The following is a 22,170-nucleotide window of genomic DNA, read 5'->3' on the forward strand; positions in this document are numbered from 1 at the left end:
AGGGATAGTTTGATGGTGTGAATGGTTTGGGGAGTGGTGGAGGAATGGAAGAGGAGTTGTGGAGATGGAAGGATGGTGTTTGGATTTGTAGGGGAAGGCACGGCACAAGGGTGGTTTGATGTCTACATTTCTGCAATGGATGAGTGAATGAGAATGAAATGTGTATGAATTGAGATGTTTATGAATGAATGAATGCAAGGGTATTTATAGGAGTAGTGGAGGGAACATATGGCTATGTCATTTGTAGGTGAAGTAGGTGGATGTTGTAGGTGAAGTGGATGTTGTAGGTGAAGTAGGTGGATGTTATGTTAAGTGATAAGTGATAAGTGATATGATATGTGGTTATGATATGATAAGTGGTTAAGTGGTGATGATAAGTGATAAGTGATTAAGTGATATGATATGTGGTGATGATAAGTGATAAGTGCATGTGGGTTAACTAATGAAGGAAATGCATGTTCAATGACAATGTGTTAGAATGGATGTGTGTTATGCATGGCATGATTGGGATTAGGAAAGGTTTAAATGTCCTAAAACTAAAGAGAACAAGGTTCCAACACTTTGGCTCCAATTAGGTCTTCAATTTCGTCCAACACTTTGGCTTCAAGCATAAGCTATCCGTCCTTAGCCCAAAAGTGCTCCAAAAGTCTCCAAAATGCATCTTTTTGCTCCTTTAGCCCTTTGGACCTACAAACACACGAAAATAGCTTAAAGTATGGTGCGAGATTTATACGCACACAAATTAAACCCTCTTTTTTTGACAATTGTAGTATAGGTGCAAGTAGGGATCGTTCTGGACCGGGGATTAGGAGGGATTGTTAATCACTTGGATTTGACTAAAAAAAAACACAAAATAAAATACTATACTAGACTCAAATATTGCAAAACTAAACTTGAAAACACTAAAACAAACCAAAAGATTCAAACAAGTTCAAAAGACTCAAAACTCTTAAAAACACAAACTAAATTGATTTTTAACTAATTTGACATTAAAGTAAAGGGGAATTTAGATTTTAACGAAATTAAACTAAATGAACAAATTGCAAATTAAAGCAGAATGTAAATATGAAAATGATAAAATGGAATGAATGGATGATAGAATAGCTAAGGGGTTCATCTCCACACAGGTTACACTTGCATAATAAAATGATTTCCAATTGCATTTCAATAAATTATTAAACTCATCACCCCGGGTCAATTAGGTACGCTTAAATTAACCGTCAAGTTTTCCTTAAGTTAATGAATTGGATGGGTTAGCGCAACGCAATTCACAACATTCTCCAAAAGTCCTTTACGTGAACAGCACAATAAAGATACAATCAAAGATCATTAAGCATTATGAAAACTATAAGTGTTGACGAGGCATTCGTTACTATGATGAGCATGAAACTCGTGCCAAGAATTCATTTAACGCGATTGTTTATAAGCAACCTCCACTACTTGTGAATATAAGTTCATAACGATTAGGTGAAACTCACTTATATTCTAGCGTCATATTCATGCATGAAAATTAAGCGTGCACTCTCAATAAACATACATAAATAAGTTATCAATCAAACGGTTAAACAAATTGAATCCACAACTTATGAAATGCAATTAGAAGTAATCAAATCAAAATGCAAGCATAAACATATATTTCGAATCACCCCCTAGCTAAGGGGGGGTTTAGTTCCTCATACAAAACAAAGAGAATTAAAATTAAACATTGAAATCAAAGAAACACCTAAACATTCCAACAACTCAAACTTGAATTGTATGAACGTTTAGGCCCTCTTCTCTTCCTCTTTATTGTAGCATAAGGTCTAAGGATAGTTGGTTTGGGGGAATGGAAGTGTGGAATGGAGTGAGGAGTGATGGAAATGGAAAGATGGTTTTTGGATTCTAAGGGAGACTCACGGCTAAGAGAGAAAGGGATGTGTTTGTGGTGTGTTGTGTATGAAAATGAGATGTTCATGAATGAATGAATGCAAGGGTATTTATAGGAGTAGTGGAGGGAACATATGGCTATGTCATTTGTAGGTGAAGTAGGTGGATGTTGTAGGTGAAGTAGGTGGATGTTGTAGGTGAAGTGGGTGGATGTTGTAGGTGAAGTGGATGTTGTAGGTGAAGTAGGTGGATGTTGTAGGTGAAGTAGGTGGATGATATGTTAAGTGATAAGTGATATGATATGTGGTTATGATATGATAAGTGGTTAAGTGGTGATGATAAGTGATAAGTGATTAAGTGATATGATATGTGGTGATGATAAGTGATAAGTGCATGTGGGTTAACTAATGAAGGAAATGCATGTGCAATGACAATGTGTTAGAATGGATGTGTGTTATGCATGGCATGATTGGGATTAGGAAAGGTTTAAATGTCCTAAAACTAAAGAGAACAAGGTTCCAACACTTTGGCTCCAATTAGGTCTTCAATTTCGTCCAACACTTTGGCTTCAAGCATAAGCTATCCGTCCTTAGCCCAAAAGTGCTTCAAAAGTCTCCAAAATGCATCTTTTTGCTCCTTTAGCCCTTTGGACCTACAAACACACGAAAATAGCTTAAAGTACTAAAATAACTAAAGAAACATAACGTAAATGTACGAGAACAAGCCATTTAAGTCGCATAAATATGCTCCTATCAAATACCCCCACACTTAGCTTTTGCTAGTCCTCGAGCAAAACAGAAAAACAAAACAAAAAGAACAAAACACAACCTACACCTTCCAACAATCGTATCAGGGACTTCCAATGCACATGACAAGTTAAAAATCATTATTCTCACAGATTTGAGCCATCTTTACACTTAAGTACATTCTTAATCATAGTCACCACATACTAGTTCACAATTAAGCAAGTAAAACACATTTCAAATGTAGTAACATGCCTTTAGAGAATTCCCTCAATTTCTTACTAGATGTACTCTCGTTTTTCACACAGATTTTCTGACTACACACCCTACACTAGGTATATGTGAGAAGATTGATGTAAACATGTAGACGAACACTCACATATGTTATAATAAGGAAAGCATTTTCTGGAGTTAATAAGCATGTTTAGATATGATCTCATGAATGGAATGCTACTACTTAGACGCGAGAACCAGTGACACCATAAGCTCATACCAAGTTCAAACTCCACAATTGAAATACATAACACTCAATATAGAAGTCAAAGGGTAGTGACGGGGCTAGGGTATTGGCTAACAATGAAAGGTGAAGGATAAACAAACATTCTTAAAGCAATAGTGAGCAAAGTATTGAATTAGGCACTTAGAATTCCCTTAAGAACGCAGAAGTCAACTTTGAACACCCAAGGGAAAATCACACAAAACTTAGGGCCATATTCAACTTTTTGGACCCTTTCTTCAACCATCAACGCTCGTGAGTTCATTCTTACTTATTTTCACTCCTTTTTTTTTTTTTTTTTTTTTTTTTTTTCTTTTCTTCTTTTTCTTTTGAATCTCAAAACATACATATAAACGTAAGAACAAACTTTTACTCCCCCACACTCATTTTCTTTCATAATGTAACTCAAAAGGAATTCAATTAAGTCATGCTCACTATCTTTTAAGAACAAGGGTGGGGATTGTCCTAAACTAGGCTAGGTGAGGAAAATGTGGGTAAACAAAGAATAAAGGCTAAACAAGGCTCAACGGGGTTAAAACTTACAACATATACGAAGTATGGGAAGTAAGGCTATTTGGCTATGGTGGTGGTCACTACACAACTTCTTCTTGAATATGTGTTATGCAAATCAATAACATGCTTTGAATGAAATGGGCATGAGTTCTAGCATTTAGTTCTATCATGATACAATTGCATTCTAAGTAGCAACCAAGCAAGGAATAATGAGATCATGCAACAACTTTAGAAAATAAAGAATCACAGAAAATAACTCTCCAAAGAAAGTAATGGCTCGAGTCTCACAGGGATGTAGCGTTTGTTTGAGTTTCTTCCTTCAAGCATGTTACAAAAACGAATTTTTTTTTCTTTTATGATTGCATGTGAAGTCATACATTATAACCATAACCAAGCATATACCAAGAGTAAATCAAACTTTTCTCTATGTTTATAACTCTTTCTAACCGTCATGCAATTATAAACCAAATCCTTATCATTGTGTTGGAAGGTACCCTAAGACACAAACACACAAAAATGACTTTTAAAACAACTCTTTTTGGGTTTTTCAAAACAATTTTTCAAATTTTTATGGGATTTTCGAATTATAAAACAAAACACACTAAAACACTCTAAAACAACTTAAAAACACCTTAAAATAGCAAGGAACAACATTAGAAGTTATGGTGGATAAAACCCTACGAATTTGCATCAAAACACTTTAGTTACCCCCCCACACTTAAATCAAACATTGTCCTCAATGTTTTAAGCATAGATTCACACAAAACATAAGTAAACACACAAAAAGCAACTAAACATTTTAAACATGGCATAATGTAATTAACAAAGAGAAGAGTTTAGGGACGCAAATCTGGTTATGGAGTGTAAATTCCCTCTTCTCCTTGGTGATTGCATTGAGGCTTTGATCTTTGTGATTCCACAGGCTTACTCTTGAACTGGTTTCTGCCCATCGTTGATTTTCCTTTGTGCTACTTCTTGAACTGGGCAGCATGATGGTTCTTTTGGTCTCCCCCGAAGGTCTGAGCTTACCCCTTTTATCTGTTTCTTTGTTCAATCTTTCCAGGAGTGGTCCCTTCTCTGGAAGTGTATCAACCGTTGAAGATGACTACTCGAGAGCAACGCTAGGTAAGCAATCAGGAATAGATTCCAGGCAGTCGGCTCCAGATCGGAAGACTGGCTCCAAGTGCCGGCTGATTGCTTCTTTTACTTTGCCATGCAAGTAAGAACAAAGACAAAGAAAAAGACAGGGAAAGAGCATGATATGAGATACTTTTGCTTTTGACCTTGATGATATGAGATACCTTTGCTTTTGAAGAAGCGGTGAATGAATCAGCACATGTATTTGTTGTGCTGCTTCCTCCTGGGTCATCTGTACTCCAGGCATCTGGTATCATCTTTGGGGAAGAAAAAATTGAGTATTTCGAAAGGCTTTGCTGGGAGTGCGCCCTCAGAGGTGAGGGAGAGTTGGGCATTTTCTTCAGGTTTGCCCTGCCATAAAAGACGAAGGTCGACATATATAGAGATAATAGCAAGTGTTGGTACTTTTTACCCTTGTCGACAAACGTTTTGATCCCGCAAATCCGGCTTTTTGAAATAGTGGCGCCTCTTCGATCTTTGAATACGCCTCTTCGATTTCTGAGTAGGCGCCCCTTCGATTTCTGAACGACGCCCCTTCTCTTTGAACGACACGTGGTAGTGCAGATGCGGCTCCTTTTGACAAAGCTGCACGCGTTTTCTGAAAAGCAGAGAAAGCGTCGCCGAACTTTGCGCTTGTCGGCTAAAGATGTGTAGTTACGATGATGGCCTCCACGTGTTTTCTGAAAAGAAGAAATCTTTTGACAAAGTTGAACACGTCTTCTGAAAAGCCGAGAACGCGTCGCCTAAATTACGCCGGAAATTCCGGCTTCTTGAATCGGTGGACGCGTCGCCTTGGCTTTTATAGAGCTATCGATCACCACAACAAACACACTCTGAAGAATTCCCATTCTTGAAAATCGACTCCGGCCCTTTGAGAATTAACTCCATCCGCCCCTCTCTTTGAACACTTTTGAAAAATGGCAAACCCATCGAACCTTAGCTTGGAATTGAGCCTTAGCAGTGATACGGGCGCGCCGCGTCAAGGTAACGTATGGCGCCCTTCTTTCTTATCTTCTAACGGTCCTCTCACAGGTGAAGACTCCGTGATGCAGGACGCCACAACAGCTACAATAGTAGCTAGGAACCTCCTCACTCCAAAAGATAGTAGGCTGCTGTCAGGACGGTCCGATGAGTTGGCCGTTCAAGAGTCCCTCGCACTTAGTGTTCAGTGTGCGAGTTCTGTGTCCAACATGGGCCAACGCCTGCTTGCCCGCTCCCGTCAGGTGGAATCATTGATGGCAGAGGTGGAAAGTCTTAAGCAGGAGATCAAACTGCTTAAGCATGAGAATAGAAGTTTGCACGTGCTTGCCAACAACTATTCGACGGGCATGAAGAGGAAGCTTGATGAACTGCAAGAGTCTGAAGGTCGGATTCAAAGTGACCGTCAAAGGTTTTCGTCTTTCCTCCAGAGGCACCTTTTTCCTGGATCATCCAGCGTTTGGCCAAGTATTGAGGCCTCGAATGCTCTATCTTCGATGCCTTCCGCTCCTATGTCTTTAGCCCCGATGCCTTCCGTCCCGATGTCTTCCGTCCCGATGCCTTCCGCTTCAAGAGTTTTGCCACGTAGTGGGTCTTTAAGTAAACAACCTTTGTAAAGCCTCCATCGTTCTGCCATGTTTTTTTTTTTTTTTTTTTTTTTTTTTTTTTTTTTTTCAAAATGCATTGGGTTGCCTCCCAAGTAGCGCTTTCTTTTACGTCTTGCAGCCGGACGAAGAACCCAATCACTCCAGGATACGTTCACGAATCGGATGAGAACTCCGAGTCATAAACTAGTACCTAGAACAAGAAACAAAATAACATAAGAATCTGGAATAAAATAAAAACAAACGAAAATAAAACAATCCAAGGGATTAGCAAATTTTCTAATCCCCGGCAACGGCGCCAAAATTTGATGCGAGATTTATACGCACACAAATTAAACCCTCTTTTTTTGACAATTGTAGTATAGGTGCAAGTAGGGATCGTTCTGGACCGGGGATTAGGAGGGATTGTTAATCACTTGGATTTGACTAAAAAAAAACACAAAATAAAATACTATACTAGACTCAAATATTGCAAAACTAAACTTGAAAACACTAAAACAAACCAAAAGATTCAAACAAGTTCAAAAGACTCAAAACTCTTAAAAACACAAACTAAATTGATTTTTAACTAATTTGACATTAAAGTAAAGGGGAATTTAGATTTTAACGAAATTAAACTAAATGAACAAATTGCAAATTAAAGCAGAATGTAAATATGAAAATGATAAAATGGAATGAATGGATGATAGAATAGCTAAGGGGTTCATCTCCACACAGGTTACACTTGCATAATAAAATGATTTCCAATTGCATTTCAATAAATTATTAAACTCATCACCCCGGGTCAATTAGGTACGCTTAAATTAACCGTCAAGTTTTCCTTAAGTTAATGAATTGGATGGGTTAGCGCAACGCAATTCACAACATTCTCCAAAAGTCCTTTACGTGAACAGCACAATAAAGATACAATCAAAGATCATTAAGCATTATGAAAACTATAAGTGTTGACGAGGCATTCGTTACTATGATGAGCATGAAACTCGTGCCAAGAATTCATTTAACGCGATTGTTTATAAGCAACCTCCACTACTTGTGAATATAAGTTCATAACGATTAGGTGAAACTCACTTATATTCTAGCGTCATATTCATGCATGAAAATTAAGCGTGCACTCTCAATAAACATACATAAATAAGTTATCAATCAAACGGTTAAACAAATTGAATCCACAACTTATGAAATGCAATTAGAAGTAATCAAATCAAAATGCAAGCATAAACATATATTTCGAATCACCCCCTAGCTAAGGGGGGGTTTAGTTCCTCATACAAAACAAAGAGAATTAAAATTAAACATTGAAATCAAAGAAACACCTAAACATTCCAACAACTCAAACTTGAATTGTATGAACGTTTAGGCCCTCTTCTCTTCCTCTTTATTGTAGCATAAGGTCTAAGGATAGTTGGTTTGGGGGAATGGAAGTGTGGAATGGAGTGAGGAGTGATGGAAATGGAAAGATGGTTTTTGGATTCTAAGGGAGACTCACGGCTAAGAGAGAAAGGGATGTGTTTGTGGTGTGTTGTGTATGAAAATGAGATGTTCATGAATGAATGAATGCAAGGGTATTTATAGGAGTAGTGGAGGGAACATATGGCTATGTCATTTGTAGGTGAAGTAGGTGGATGTTGTAGGTGAAGTAGGTGGATGTTGTAGGTGAAGTGGGTGGATGTTGTAGGTGAAGTGGATGTTGTAGGTGAAGTAGGTGGATGTTGTAGGTGAAGTAGGTGGATGATATGTTAAGTGATAAGTGATATGATATGTGGTTATGATATGATAAGTGGTTAAGTGGTGATGATAAGTGATAAGTGATTAAGTGATATGATATGTGGTGATGATAAGTGATAAGTGCATGTGGGTTAACTAATGAAGGAAATGCATGTGCAATGACAATGTGTTAGAATGGATGTGTGTTATGCATGGCATGATTGGGATTAGGAAAGGTTTAAATGTCCTAAAACTAAAGAGAACAAGGTTCCAACACTTTGGCTCCAATTAGGTCTTCAATTTCGTCCAACACTTTGGCTTCAAGCATAAGCTATCCGTCCTTAGCCCAAAAGTTCTTCAAAAGTCTCCAAAATGCATCTTTTTGCTCCTTTAGCCCTTTGGACCTACAAACACACGAAAATAGCTTAAAGTACTAAAATAACTAAAGAAACATAACGTAAATGTACGAGAACAAGCCATTTAAGTCGCATAAATATGCTCCTATCAAAGTACTAAAATAACTAAAGAAACATAACGTAAATGTACGAGAACAAGCTATTTAAGTCGCATGAATATGCTCCTATCAAGTAGTGGAGGGAACATATGGCTATGTCATTTGTGGGTGAAGTAGGTGGATGTTGTAGGTGAAGTAGGTGGATGTTGTAGGTGAAGTGGATGTTGTAGGTGAAGTAGGTGGATGTTGTAGGTGAAGTAGGTGGATGATATGTTAAGTGATAAGTGATAAGTGATATGATATGTGGTTATGATATGATAAGTGGTTAAGTGGTGATGATAAGTGATTAAGTGGTATGATATGTGGTGATGATAAGTGATAAGTGCATGTGGGTTAACTAATGAAGGAAATGCATGTGCAATGACAATGTGTTAGAATGGATGTGTGTTATGCATGGCATGATTGGGATTAGGAAAGGTTTAAATGTCCTAAAACTAAAGAGAACAAGGTTCCAACACTTTGGCTCCAATTAGGTCTTCAATTTCGTCCAACACTTTGGCTTCAAGCATAAGCTATCCGTCCTTAGCCCAAAAGTGCTCCAAAAGTCTCCAAAATGCATCTTTTTGCTCCTTTAGCCCTTTAGAACCTGAAAACACACAAAAGAAGCATAAAGAACTAAAATAACTAAAGAAACATAACGTAAATGTACGAGAACAAGCCATTTAAGTCGCATAAATATGCTCCTATCAAATACCCCCACACTTAGCTTTTGCTAGTCCTCGAGCAAAACAGAAAAACAAAACAAAAAGAACAAAACACAACCTACACCTTCCAACAATCGTATCAGGGACTTCCAATGCACATGACAAATTAAAAATCATTATTCTCACAGATTTGAGCCATCTTTACACTTAAGTACATTCTTACTCATAGTCACCACATACTAGTTCACAATTAAGCATTTAAAACCATGTTTTGAATGTAGTAACATGCCTTAGAGAATTCCCTCAATTTCTTACTAGATGTACTCTCGTTTTTCACACAGATTTTCTGACTACACACCCTACACTAGGTATATGTGAGAAGATTGATGTAATCATAAAAACGAACACTCACATATATGTATTTCAAAGGAAGCAATTTCTGGAGTTAATAAGCATGTTTAGATATGATCTCATGAATGGAATGCTACTACTTAGACGCGAGAACCAGTGATACCATAAGCTCATACCAAGTTCAAACTCCACAAATTGAAATACACAACACTCAAGATAGAAGTCAAGGGTTGTAACGGGGCTTGGGGTATGTGGATAACAAAGAAGGGATATGGAAAACAAAGGTTTTTAAAGAAATAGTGAGCAAAGCATTTGAATCAACTTAGAATTCACTTTTGAATGAAAACTCAACTTTTGAACAAAAAGGGAGAATTTAGACAATTTACGCCCAGAATTGGTGTTTTGGAACCTTTCTTCAATCACTTATTCTTTCATTTTTTTTTTTTCTTTCTTTTCTCTTTTTTTTTTTTTTTTTTTTTTTCTTTTCTTTTTCTTTTCTTTTGAATCTCCAAACATAAACACTTAAACATTCTCTCCCCCACACTTATTTTCTTTCATAATGTAACTCAAAAGGAATTCAATTAAGTCATGCTCACTATCTTTTAAGAACAAGGGTGGGGATTGTCCTAAACTAGGCTAGGTGAGGAAAATGTGGGTAAACAAAGAATAAAGGCTAAACAAGGCTCAACGGGGTTAAAACTTACAACATATACGAAGTATGGGAAGTAAGGCTATTTGGCTATGGTGGTGGTCACTACACAACTTCTTCTTGAATATGTGTTATGCAAATCAATAACATGCTTTGAATGAAATGGGCATGAGTTCTAGCATTTAGTTCTATCATGATACAATTGCATTCTAAGTAGCAACCAAGCAAGGAATAATGAGATCATGCAACAACTTTAGAAAATAAAGAATCACAGAAAATAACTCTCCAAAGAAAGTAATGGCTCGAGTCTCACAGGGATGTAGCGTTTGTTTGAGTTTCTTCCTTCAAGCATGTTACAAAAACGAATTTTTCTTTTATGATTGCATGTGAAGTCATACATTATAACCATAACCAAGCATATACCAAGAGTAAATCAAACTTTTCTCTATGTTTATAACTCTTTCTAACCGTCATGCAATTATAAACCAAATCCTTATCATTGTGTTGGAAGGTACCCTAAGACACAAACACACAAAAACGACTTTTAAAACAACTCTTTTTGGGTTTTTCAAAACAATTTTTCAAATTTTTATGGGATTTTCGAATTATAAAACAAAACACACTAAAACACTCTAAAACAACTTAAAAACACCTTAAAACAGCAAGGAACAACATTAGAAGTTATGGTGGATAAAACCCTACGAATTTGCATCAAAACACTTTAGTTACCCCCCCGACACTTAAATCAAACATTGTCCTCAATGTTTTAAGCATAGATTCACACAAAACATAAGTAAACACACAAAAACAACTTAAAAACTAAACATGGCATAATGTAATTAACAAAGAGAAGAGTTTAGGGACGCAAATCTGGTTATGGAGTGTAAATTCCCTCTTCTCCTTGGTGATTGCATTGAGGCTTTGATCTTTGTGATTCCACAGGCTTACTCTTGAACTGGTTTCTGCCCATCGTTGATTTTCCTTTGTGCTACTTCTTGAACTGGGCAGCAGGATGGTTCTTTTGGTTTCCCCCGAAGGTCTGAGCTTCCTCCTGTTATCTGTTTCTTTGTTCAATCTTTGCAGGAGTGGTCCCTTCTCTGGAAGTGTAACAACCGTTGAAGATGACTACTCGAGAGCAACGCTAGGTAAGCAATCAGGAATAGATTCCAGGCAGTTGGCTCCAAATCGGAAGACTGACTCCAAGTGCCGGCTGATTGCTTCTTTTACTTTGCCATGCAAGTAAGAACAAGGACAAAGAAAAAGACAGGGAAAGAGCATGATATGAGATACTTTTGCTTTTGACCTTGATGATATGAGATACCTTTGCTTTGAAGAAGCGGTGAATGAATCAGCACATGCTTCAATCCGCCGTTTCCTCCTGGGTCATATGTACTCCAGGCATCTGGTATCATCTTTGGGGAAGAAGAAAGAATTGAGTATTTTGAAAGGCTTTGCTGGGAGTGCGCCCTCAGAGGTGAGGGAGAGTTGGGCATTTTTTTCAGGTTTGCCCTGCCATAAAAGACGAAGGTCGACATATATAGAGATAATATCAAGTGGTGGTACTTTTTACCTTTGTCGACAAACGTTTTGATCCCGCAAATCCGGCTCTTTGAAATAGTGGCGCCTCTTCGATCTTTGAATACGCCTCTTCGATTTCTGAGCAGGCGCCCCTTCGATTTCTGAACGACGCCCCTTCGCTTTCTGAACGACACGTGGTAGTGCAGATGCGGCTCCTTTTGACAAAGCTGCACGCGTCTTCTGAAAAGCAGAGAAAGCGTCGCCGAACTTTGCGCTTGTCGGCTAAAGATGTGTAGATGCGATGATGGCCTCCACGTGTTTTCAGCTTTGTCAGAAATCTTTTGACAAAGTTGAACGCGTTTTCTGAAAAGCCGAGGGAGCGTCGCCTAAATTACGCCGGAAAATCCGGCTCTTTGAATCGGTGGACGCGTCGTCTTGGCTTTTTATAGAGCTATCAATCACCCCAACACACACACTCTGAAGATTTCCCATTCCTGAAAATCGACTCCGGCCCTTTGAGAATTAACTCCATCCGCCCCTCTCTTTGAACACTTTTGAAAAATGGCAAACCCATCGAACCTTAGCTTGGAATTGAGCCTTAGCAGTGATACGGGCGCGCCGCGTCAAGGTAACGTATGGCGCCCTTCTTTCTTATCTTCTAACGGTCCTCTCACAGGTGAAGACTCCGTGATGCAGGACGCCACAACAGCTACAATAGTAGCTAGGAACCTCCTCACTCCAAAAGATAGTAGGCTGCTGTCAGGACGGTCCGATGAGTTGGCCGTTCAAGAGTCCCTCGCACTTAGTGTTCAGTGTGCGAGTTCTGTGTCCAACATGGGCCAACGCCTGCTTGCCCGCTCCCGTCAGGTGGAATCATTGATCGCAGAGGTGGAAAGTCTTAAGCAGGAGATCAAACTGCTTAAGCATGAGAATAGAAGTTTGCACGTGCTTGCCAACAACTATTCGACGGGCATGAAGAGGAAGCTTGATGAACTGCAAGAGTCTGAAGGTCGGATTCAAAGTGACCGTCAAAGGTTTTCGTCTTTCCTCCAGAGGCACCTTTTTCCTGGATCATCCAGCGTTTGGCCAAGTATTGAGGCCTCGAATGCTCTATCTTCGATGCCTCCAGTTCCGATGCCTTCCGCTCCTATGTCTTCTGCCCCGATGCCTTCCGTCTCGATGCCTTCCGCTTCAAGAGTTTTGCCACGTAGTGGGTCTTTAAGTAAACAACCTTTGTAAAGCCTCCATCGTTCTGCCATGTTTTTTTTTTTTTTTTTTTTTAAATGCATTGGGTTGCCTCCCAAGTAGCGCTTTCTTTTACGTCTTGCAGCCGGACGAAGAACCCAATCACTCCAGGATACGTTCACGAATCGGATGAGAACTCCGAGTCATAAACTAGTACCTAGAACAAGAAACAAAATAACATAAGAATCTGGAATAAAATAAAAACAAACGAAAATAAAACAATCCAAGGGATTAGCAAATTTTCTAATCCCCGGCAACGGCGCCAAAATTTGATGCGAGATTTATACGCACACAAATTAACCCTCTTTTCGTCAAATTGTAGTATATGTATAAGTAGGGATCGTTCTAGACCGGGGATTAGGAGGGATTGTTAATCACTTGGATTTGACTCAAAAACATAAAAACACAATATAAAACACTAAACTAGACTCAAAGAATGTAAAACTAAAGTTTAAAACACTAAAACAAACCAAAAGACTCAAAACAACACAAACACACTCAAATCTGCCTAAAAACCACTTTCTGGGCAGATTTGAGCACAAACACAAATTTGGACGAATTTGTTTAACAAATTGAATCAAAACACTTATAAACACAAACTAAAAGTATTTCTAACTAATCTAACACTTTAAAATAAATGGGGATTGAGGTTTGGACGAAAATAAACTAAATGGACAGATTCTAATTAAAACAGATTATAAAAACGAAATTGACGAAATGGAATGAATGGATGATAGAATAGCTAAGGGGTTCATCTCCATACATGTTACACTTGCATAATAAAAAGATTTCCAATTGCATTTTAATAAATTATGAAACTCATCACCCCGGGTCAATTAGGTCCGCTTAAATTAACCGTCAAGTTTTCCTTAAGTTAATGAATTGGATGGGTTAGCGCAACGCAATTCACTACATTCTCCAAAAGTCCTTTACGTGAACAGCACAATAAAGATACAATCAAAGATCATTAAGTATTATGAAAACTATAAGTGTTGACGAGGCATTCGTTACTATGATGAGCATGAAACTCGTGCCAAGAATTCTTTTAACGCGATTGTTTATAAGCAACCTCCACTACTTGTGAATATAAGTTCATAACGATTAGGTGAAACTCACTTATATTCTAGCGTCATATTCATGCATGAAAATTAAGCGCGCATTCTCAATAACATACATAAATAAGTTATCAATCAAACGGTTAAACAAATTGAATTCACAACTTATGAAACGCAATTAGAAGTAATCAAATCAAAATGCAAGCATAAACATTTATTTCGAATCACCCCCTAGCTAAAGGGGGTTTTAGTTCCTCATTACGTTGAAATCAAAGAAACACCTAAACATTCCAACAACTCAAACTTGAATTGTATGAACGTTTAGGCACTCTTCTCTTCCATTCCTCATACGTACAAAACAAAGAGAATTGAATTTAAACTTTGAAATCAAAGAAACACCTAAACATTCCAACAACTCAAACTTGAATTGTATGAACGTTTAGGCCCTCTTATCTTCCTCGTTGTTGTAGCACAAGGTCTAAGGTGAGGTTTGGGGGATTATGGAAATGGTAGAGGAGTGGTGTTTGGATTATAAGGGAAGGGGGACTCACGGCTAAAGAAGGTGGAGAGTGAATGTGGTGTGTTGTGTATGAAAATGAGATGTTCATGAATGAATGAATGCAAGGGTATTTATAGGAGTAGTGGAGGGAACATATGGCTATGTCATTTGTGGGTGAAGTAGGTGGATGTTGTAGGTGAAGTAGGTGGATGTTGTAGGTGAAGTAGGTGGATGTTGTAGGTGAAGTAGGTGGATGATATGTTAAGTGATAAGTGATAAGTGATATGATATGTGGTTATGATATGATAAGTGGTTAAGTGGTGATGATAAGTGATTAAGTGGTATGATATGTGGTGATGATAAGTGATAAGTGCATGTGGGTTAACTAATGAAGGAAATGCATGTGCAATGACAATGTGTTAGAATGGATGTGTGTTATGCATGGCATGATTGGGATTAGGAAAGGTTTAAATGTCCTAAAACTAAAGAGAACAAGGTTCCAACACTTTGGCTCCAATTAGGTCTTCAATTTCGTCCAACACTTTGGCTTCAAGCATAAGCTATCCGTCCTTAGCCCAAAAGTGCTCCAAAAGTCTCCAAAATGCATCTTTTTGCTCCTTTAGCCCTTTAGAACCTGAAAACACACAAAAGAAGCATAAAGAACTAAAATAACTAAAGAAACATAACGTAAATGTACGAGAACAAGCCATTTAAGTCGCATAAATATGCTCCTATCAGCATTGGAGCGGAAGGCATCGGAGCGGGAGGCATCGGAGCTAGAGCATTCCAGGCCTCAATACTTGGCCAAGCGCTGGATGAGCCAGGAAAAAGGTGCCTCTGGAGGAAAGACGAAAACCTTTGACGGTCACTGTGAATCCGACCTTCAGACTCTTGCAGCTCATCAAGCTTCCTCTTCATGCCCGTCGAATAGTTGTTTGCAAGCACATGCAAACTTCTATTCTCGTACTTAAGCTGCTGGATCTCTTGCTTAAGACTTTCCACTTCTGCCATTGATAGAAGCATATTTAGGCGACTTACTTAGCTTGTTTTCGTGCATTTATATTGTTAATTCATAGTTGTTTTAGTCGTTTAAGCCATTTTCGTGTGTTTTTAGGTTCATATGGCTAAGGAAGCAAAAAGATGCATTTTGGAGCATTTTGGAGCAAAATTGGACTTGGAATGGATAGCTTATGTTTGGAGCAAAAGGAATGGACGAAATTGAAGGATTCCTAATCCATTGCAGCCACATGCTTTCACATGCATAAATCAGCCACATGCATCTCCCATCACCATATCAGATTTCCATCATATTCACATGCATTCCATCCTTTAAAACATTGCACATGCACTCCCTTTAATTAATTAAGCCACATGCACTCCCATCCATTTCATCATTGCAGCAAACACATGCTTTCACATGCATTTTCAGATTGTCCCCTTTGCACATGCAGCCACATATTCATTGCACATGCAATTCCAACCCACATGCATCCTTTAATCATTCAAACATGCAGCCACATTCCCTCCTAGCTGTCATGTTCCCCCCATTTCACCTATAAATAAGCATTCATTCTCATTCATTCTCATTCACTCTTCCATATTCCAGAAATTCGTCAAAACCTCTCCACACCCTTGCAGCAGCCACCAAAACACTTTTCTCCTCCATTGCAGCCACTCCAACCACTCCCCAAACCATTCACACCATCAAACTCACCTTAGACCTTGTGCCACAACGAAGAGGAAGAGAAGAGTGCCTAAACGTTCATACAATTCAAGTTTGAGTTGTTGGAATGTTTAGGTGTTTCTTTGATTTCAATGTTTAATTTCAATGCTCTTTGTTTTGTACGAATGAGGAATGGATGATAAGAGGGCTTAAACGTTCATACAATTCAAGTTTGAGTTGTTGGAATGTTTAGGTGTTTCTTTGATTCTCTTTGTTTTGTACCATGAGGAACTAAACCCCCCTTGGTTAGGGGGTGATTCGAATATATGTTTATGCTTGCATTTTGATTTGAATACTTCTAATTGCGTTTCATAAGTTGTGGATTCAATTCGTTTAACTGTTTGATTGATAACTTATTTATGTATGTTCATTGAGAGTGCACACTTAATTTTCATGCATGAATATGACGCTAGAATATAAGTGAGTTTCACCTAATCGTTATGAACTTATATTCACAAGTAGTGGAGGTTGCTTATAAACAATCGCGTTAAATGAATTCTTGGCATAAGTTTCATGCAATCCATAGTAACGAATGCCTCGTCAACACTTATAATTTTCATAGAGCGTAATGATTCTTGCTTGTACCTCTTCTATGCATTCATGTTGAGGACTTGTGGGGAATGTTTTGAATTGTCGCATGCATCATCCAATTCAATAACGTTAGGAAGATTTGAAGGTTAATTAGTGCATCACGGTTAATGATAGGAGCATATTTATGCGACTTAAATGGCTTGTTCTTGTACATTTACGTTATGTTTCTTTAGTTATTTTAGTACTTTAAGCTATTTTCGTGTGTTTGTAGGTCCAAAGGGCTAAAGGAGCAAAAAGATGCATTTTGGAGACTTTTGGAGCACTTTTGGGCTAAGGACGGATAGCTTATGCTTGAAGCCAAAGTGTTGGACGAAATTGAAGACCTAATTGGAGCCAAAGTGTTGGAACCTTGTTCTCTTTAGTTTTAGGACATTTAAACCTTTCCTAATCCCAATCATACCATGCATAACACACATCCATTCTAACACATTGTCATTGCACATGCATTTCCTTCATTAGTTAACCCACATGCACTTATCACTTATCATCACCACATATCATATCACTTAATCACTTATCACTTATCATCACCACTTAACCACTTATCATATCATAACCACATATCATATCACTTATCACTTATCACTTAACATAACATCCACCTACTTCACCTACAACATCCACTTCACCTACAACATCCACCTACTTCACCTACAACATCCACCCACTTCACCTACAACATCCACCCACTTCACCTACAACACCTACTTCACCTACAACATCCACCCACTTCACCTACAACATCCACCCACTTCACCTACAACATCCACCCACTTCACCTACAACATCCACTTCACCTACAACATCCACCTACTTCACCTACAACATCCACCTACTTCACCTACAAATGACATAGCCATATGTTCCCTCCACTACTCCTATAAATACCCTTGCATTCATTCATTCATGGACATCTCATTTCATACACAACACACCATTTTTCCATTTCCCTTGTAATCCAAACACCATTTTTCCATTTCCTTATTAATCCAAACACCACTCCCCAAACCATTCACACCATCAAACTATCCTTAAACCTTGTGCTACAACAACGAGGAAGAGAAGAGTGCCTAAACGTTCATACAATTCAAGTTTGAGTTGTTGGAATGTTTAGGTGTTTCTTTGATTTCAATGTTTAAATTCAATTCTCTTTGTTTGTACGTATGAGGAATGGAAGAGAAGAGTGCCTAAACGTTCATACAATTCAAGTTTGAGTTGTTGGAATGTTTAGGTATTTCTTTGATTTCAAAGTTATAATAAACTAAACCCCCTTTAGCTAGGGGGTGATTCGAAATATATGTTTATGCTTGCATTTTGATTTGATTAATTCTAATTGCGTTTCATAAGTTGTGGTTCAATTTGTTTAACCGTTTGATTGATAACTTATTTATGAATGTTTATTAAGAATGCGCGCTTAATTTTCATGCATCAATATGACGCTAGAATATAAGTGAGTTTCACCTAATAGTTACGAACTTATATTCACAAGTAGTGGAGGTTGCTTATAAACAATCGCGTTAAATAAATTCTTGGCATAAGTTTCATGCGTATTCCATAGTAACGAATGCCTCGTCAACACTTAAAGTTTTCATGATGCTTAATGATCTTTGATTGTTTCTTTATTGTGCTTTTCACGTAAAGGACTTTTGGAGAATGTTGTGAATTGCGTTGCGCTAACCCATCCAATTCATTAACTTAAGGAAAACTTGACAGTTAATTTAAGCGGACCTAATTGACCCGGGGCGTTGAGAATTAATGATTTGTTGAAATGCAATTGGAAATCGTTTTATTATGCAAGTATAACATATGTGGAGATGAACCCCGTAGCTAACTTTCCATCCATTTGTTCTTTCTTTTCTTGTTTCTGTTTTCATGTTTAATTTAACTTGTTATTCAATTATGTTAAACATGTGAAACTAATTTCTTTTTAGTTAGAGGCGAATTTGAAGCCATGGACATATGTTGGTTATGATTTGATTTACTCCAGTTATGAATTCATGAACTTTAGATGTGGGTTACTTTTCTGTTTTGATTAAGAACTTGTTTATGTATGTGGGTTGAGGGTCGACACTTAATTTGCATGCCTAAGACTTGATGCTAGGATATAAGGGAATTTCACCTAATCGTTATGAACTTATATTCATGAGTAGTAAAAATCGCTAGTCACGATTGTGTTTAGTAAACCCTAGGCTGGATTAACATGCGTATTCCATAGTTATGAATGCCTAGTCAATGTTTATGATTTCCGTTGAACTTAATGATCTTTGTTGAATGTCTCTATCATGCGTATTCCATGTGAGAGACTTTGATTAGGAATAATTTGGTTGTAATGCGTATCCCATTCAATCCAATGAATCTAGGGAAATCTGACGGTTAATTTAAGCGGACCTAATTAACTTGGAGCATTGTCATTCATCGTTTGTTGAAGTCATAACTGGGAGTCAAATTATATGCTTATGTTCATGTGTGGATAAGGAACCCTCTAACTAGTTTTTTTTCTTCATTCTATTCCATCAATTTCGTTTGTACAATCTGTTTTGTTTCCAAGTTTCTATTTTAGTTTAATTTCGTCCAAAACCAATCCCCCATTTATTTTAAAGTGTTAGATTAGTTAGAAATACATTTATTTTGTGTTTTTACGTTTTTTTTTAGTCAAATCCAAGTGATTAACAATCCCTCCTAATCCCCGGTCCAGAACGATCCCTACTTATACATATACTACAATTTGACGAAAAGAGGGTTTAATTTGTGTGCGTATAAATCACGCATCAGTTAACTTGGGGTGTTGAGAATTCATAATTTATTGAAATGCAATTGGAAATCATTTTATTATGCAAGTGTAACATATGTGAAGATGAACCCCTTAGCTAGCATTCATTCATTTCAATTCCATCCATATTTTCATCAAATTCATCTTTACAATCTGTTTTAATTACAATATGTGCATTTTATTTAATTTCGTCAAATCTAATTCCCCCTTTACTTTAATGTTCAAATTAGTTAGAAATCAATTTAGTTTGTGTTTATGAGTGTTTTGATTCATTTTATTTCCCAATTTCGTCCAAATTCACCAAAGTGCTCAAAACTGCCCAGAAAGTGATTTTAAGGCAGTTTTGAGTGTTTTGGGTGATGTTTGAGTCTTTTGGTTTGTTTTAGTGTTTCAAGCATTTAGTTTTACATTCTTTGAGTTAGTTTAGTGTTTTATATTGTGTTTTTACGTTCTTGAGTCAAGTTATTACTTAAATTCGTCCAACATTGGGTTTAAGGTCAGAAACTGCCTAGTTAGTGTTTTTAGGCAGTTTTGAGTCTTTTGAACTTGTTTTGAGTCCTTTGAGTCTTTGTGAACGTTTTTAACTTTGTTTTTATGTTTTTGAGTCAAATCCAAGTGATTAACAATCCCTCCTAATCCCCGGTCCAGAACGATCCCTACTTGCACCTATACTACAAATGATAAAAAGAGGGTTTAATTTGTGTGCGTAAAATTCCCGCATCAAATTTTGGCGCCGTTGCCGGGGATTAGCAAATTTGCTAATCTCTTGGATTGTTTGTTTCTGTTATGTATTTTAGTTTTAGTTTTTGATTTTTGTTTTGTTTGTTGAATTCAAATACTAGAGAAGAACAACATGGCACTTGATAATGCTTCTCTTTTGTCACAGCTCATGGAAAGGTCTCAAATGCAAAGAGTTGATATATTGAATCTTCAATCAAGGAATAACGTGTTTTCCAATACTTACAATTCGGATTGGAGTGATCATTCAAACTCTATGTGGTGGGAACCTCAAAATGCTCAACAAGGAGGATATTGGCAGCCACCACAACCTCATATTCAATATGCCCAACCAAACTTAAGTTCGTCAATAGATTATAATCAAAAGCTTAACGAATTAATTTGTTTGGTACAGGGCTCACAAAATCAAGACAATGAGGCTCGACAAGAAGACAAAAGGTTGGACCACTTGGAAAAGCAAATTGGGCAGATCGCGGAGTTCGTAGGACAATTTTGCGACCAAGGCAAACTCCCTAGTTCAACCATTGTAAAACCGAAGGGAGAATTTGAAGCACCTTTGCTGGAAGCACTTATTGCTCCTACGCCATCTAATTCAAGTAAGGTTGTTCCAATTAGTTCTAACCCCATTCCACCTAATATCCCTATTCCTTGCAGGTTCATGAATTCCAAGGAAGAAGAAAGTGAAAAAGACATCTTGGAAGACCTTCCAAAGGTGCAAAGTAGGGAATTTCATGAATTCATCAAAGAGGATATACTTGAGACAACAATGCCCAAAGAAGTTGAATTTGATGACATTGGACAAGTCATAACCATTACATGCAATCTGGCCAAGTCCAATATCCCTGAAACTTTCAAAGGAGTGGTGTTTGTCATTGAGTTCTTGTCAGACAAAACAAGTAAGTCATTTTTTTCAAATTCCATTACATTTTATACTAACTTGTTGTTTTTTTTGAATCAGGCACCTACATTAGAATTCAAACCAATGCCGGTTCACTTCAAGTATCACCTTCCATTCAAGGACCAATTCCATGCCGTTTGATTTTATTTATGTTAATATAAAAAATAAAAAAAAAAAAAAAAAAAAAGAAAGATACTAAACATGGAGAAAGGTGGAGCTTCACAAAGGTTGTTTGCGTGAAGCCCCACTACGAGGCACAGAAGCGGAAGGCATAGAAGCGGGAGGCATCGGAGCGGAAGCTATCGGAGCGGAAGCCATCGGAGTGGGAGGCATCGGAGCTAGAGCATTCCAGGCCTCAATACTTGGCCAAGCGCTGGATGACCCAGGAAAAAGGTGCCTCTGGAGATAAGACGCAAGCCTTTGACGATCACTGTAAATTCGACCCTCAGATTCTTGCAGCTCATCAAGCTTCCTCTTCATGCCCGACGAATAGTTATTTGCAAGCACATGCAAACTTCTATTCTCGTACTTAAGCTGCTGGATCTCTTGCTTAAGACTTTCCACCTCCGCCATCAATGATTCCACCTGACGGGAGCGGGCAAGCAGGCGTTGGCCCATGTTGGACACAGAGCTCGCACACTGAACACTAAGTGCGAGGGACTCTTGAACGGCCAACTCATCGGACCGTCCTGACAGCAGCCTACTATCTTTTGGAGTGAGGAGGTTCCTAGCTACTATTGTAGCTGTTGTGGCGTCCTGCATCACGGAGTCTTCACCTGTAAGAAGACCGTTAGAAGATAAAAAAGAAGGGCGCCATACATTACCTTGACGGGGCGCAACCGGATCGCTGCTGAGACTCAAATCTAAGCTAAGGTTCGATGAGTTTGCCATTTTCGAAAGTGTTCAAAGAGAAGGGGTGGATGGAGTTAAAAT

Source organism: Pyrus communis, chromosome 16 (assembly GCF_041283825.1).
Source record: "Pyrus communis isolate YQ-2024b chromosome 16, ASM4128382v1, whole genome shotgun sequence".
NCBI classification, from domain to species: Eukaryota; Viridiplantae; Streptophyta; class Magnoliopsida; order Rosales; family Rosaceae; genus Pyrus; species Pyrus communis.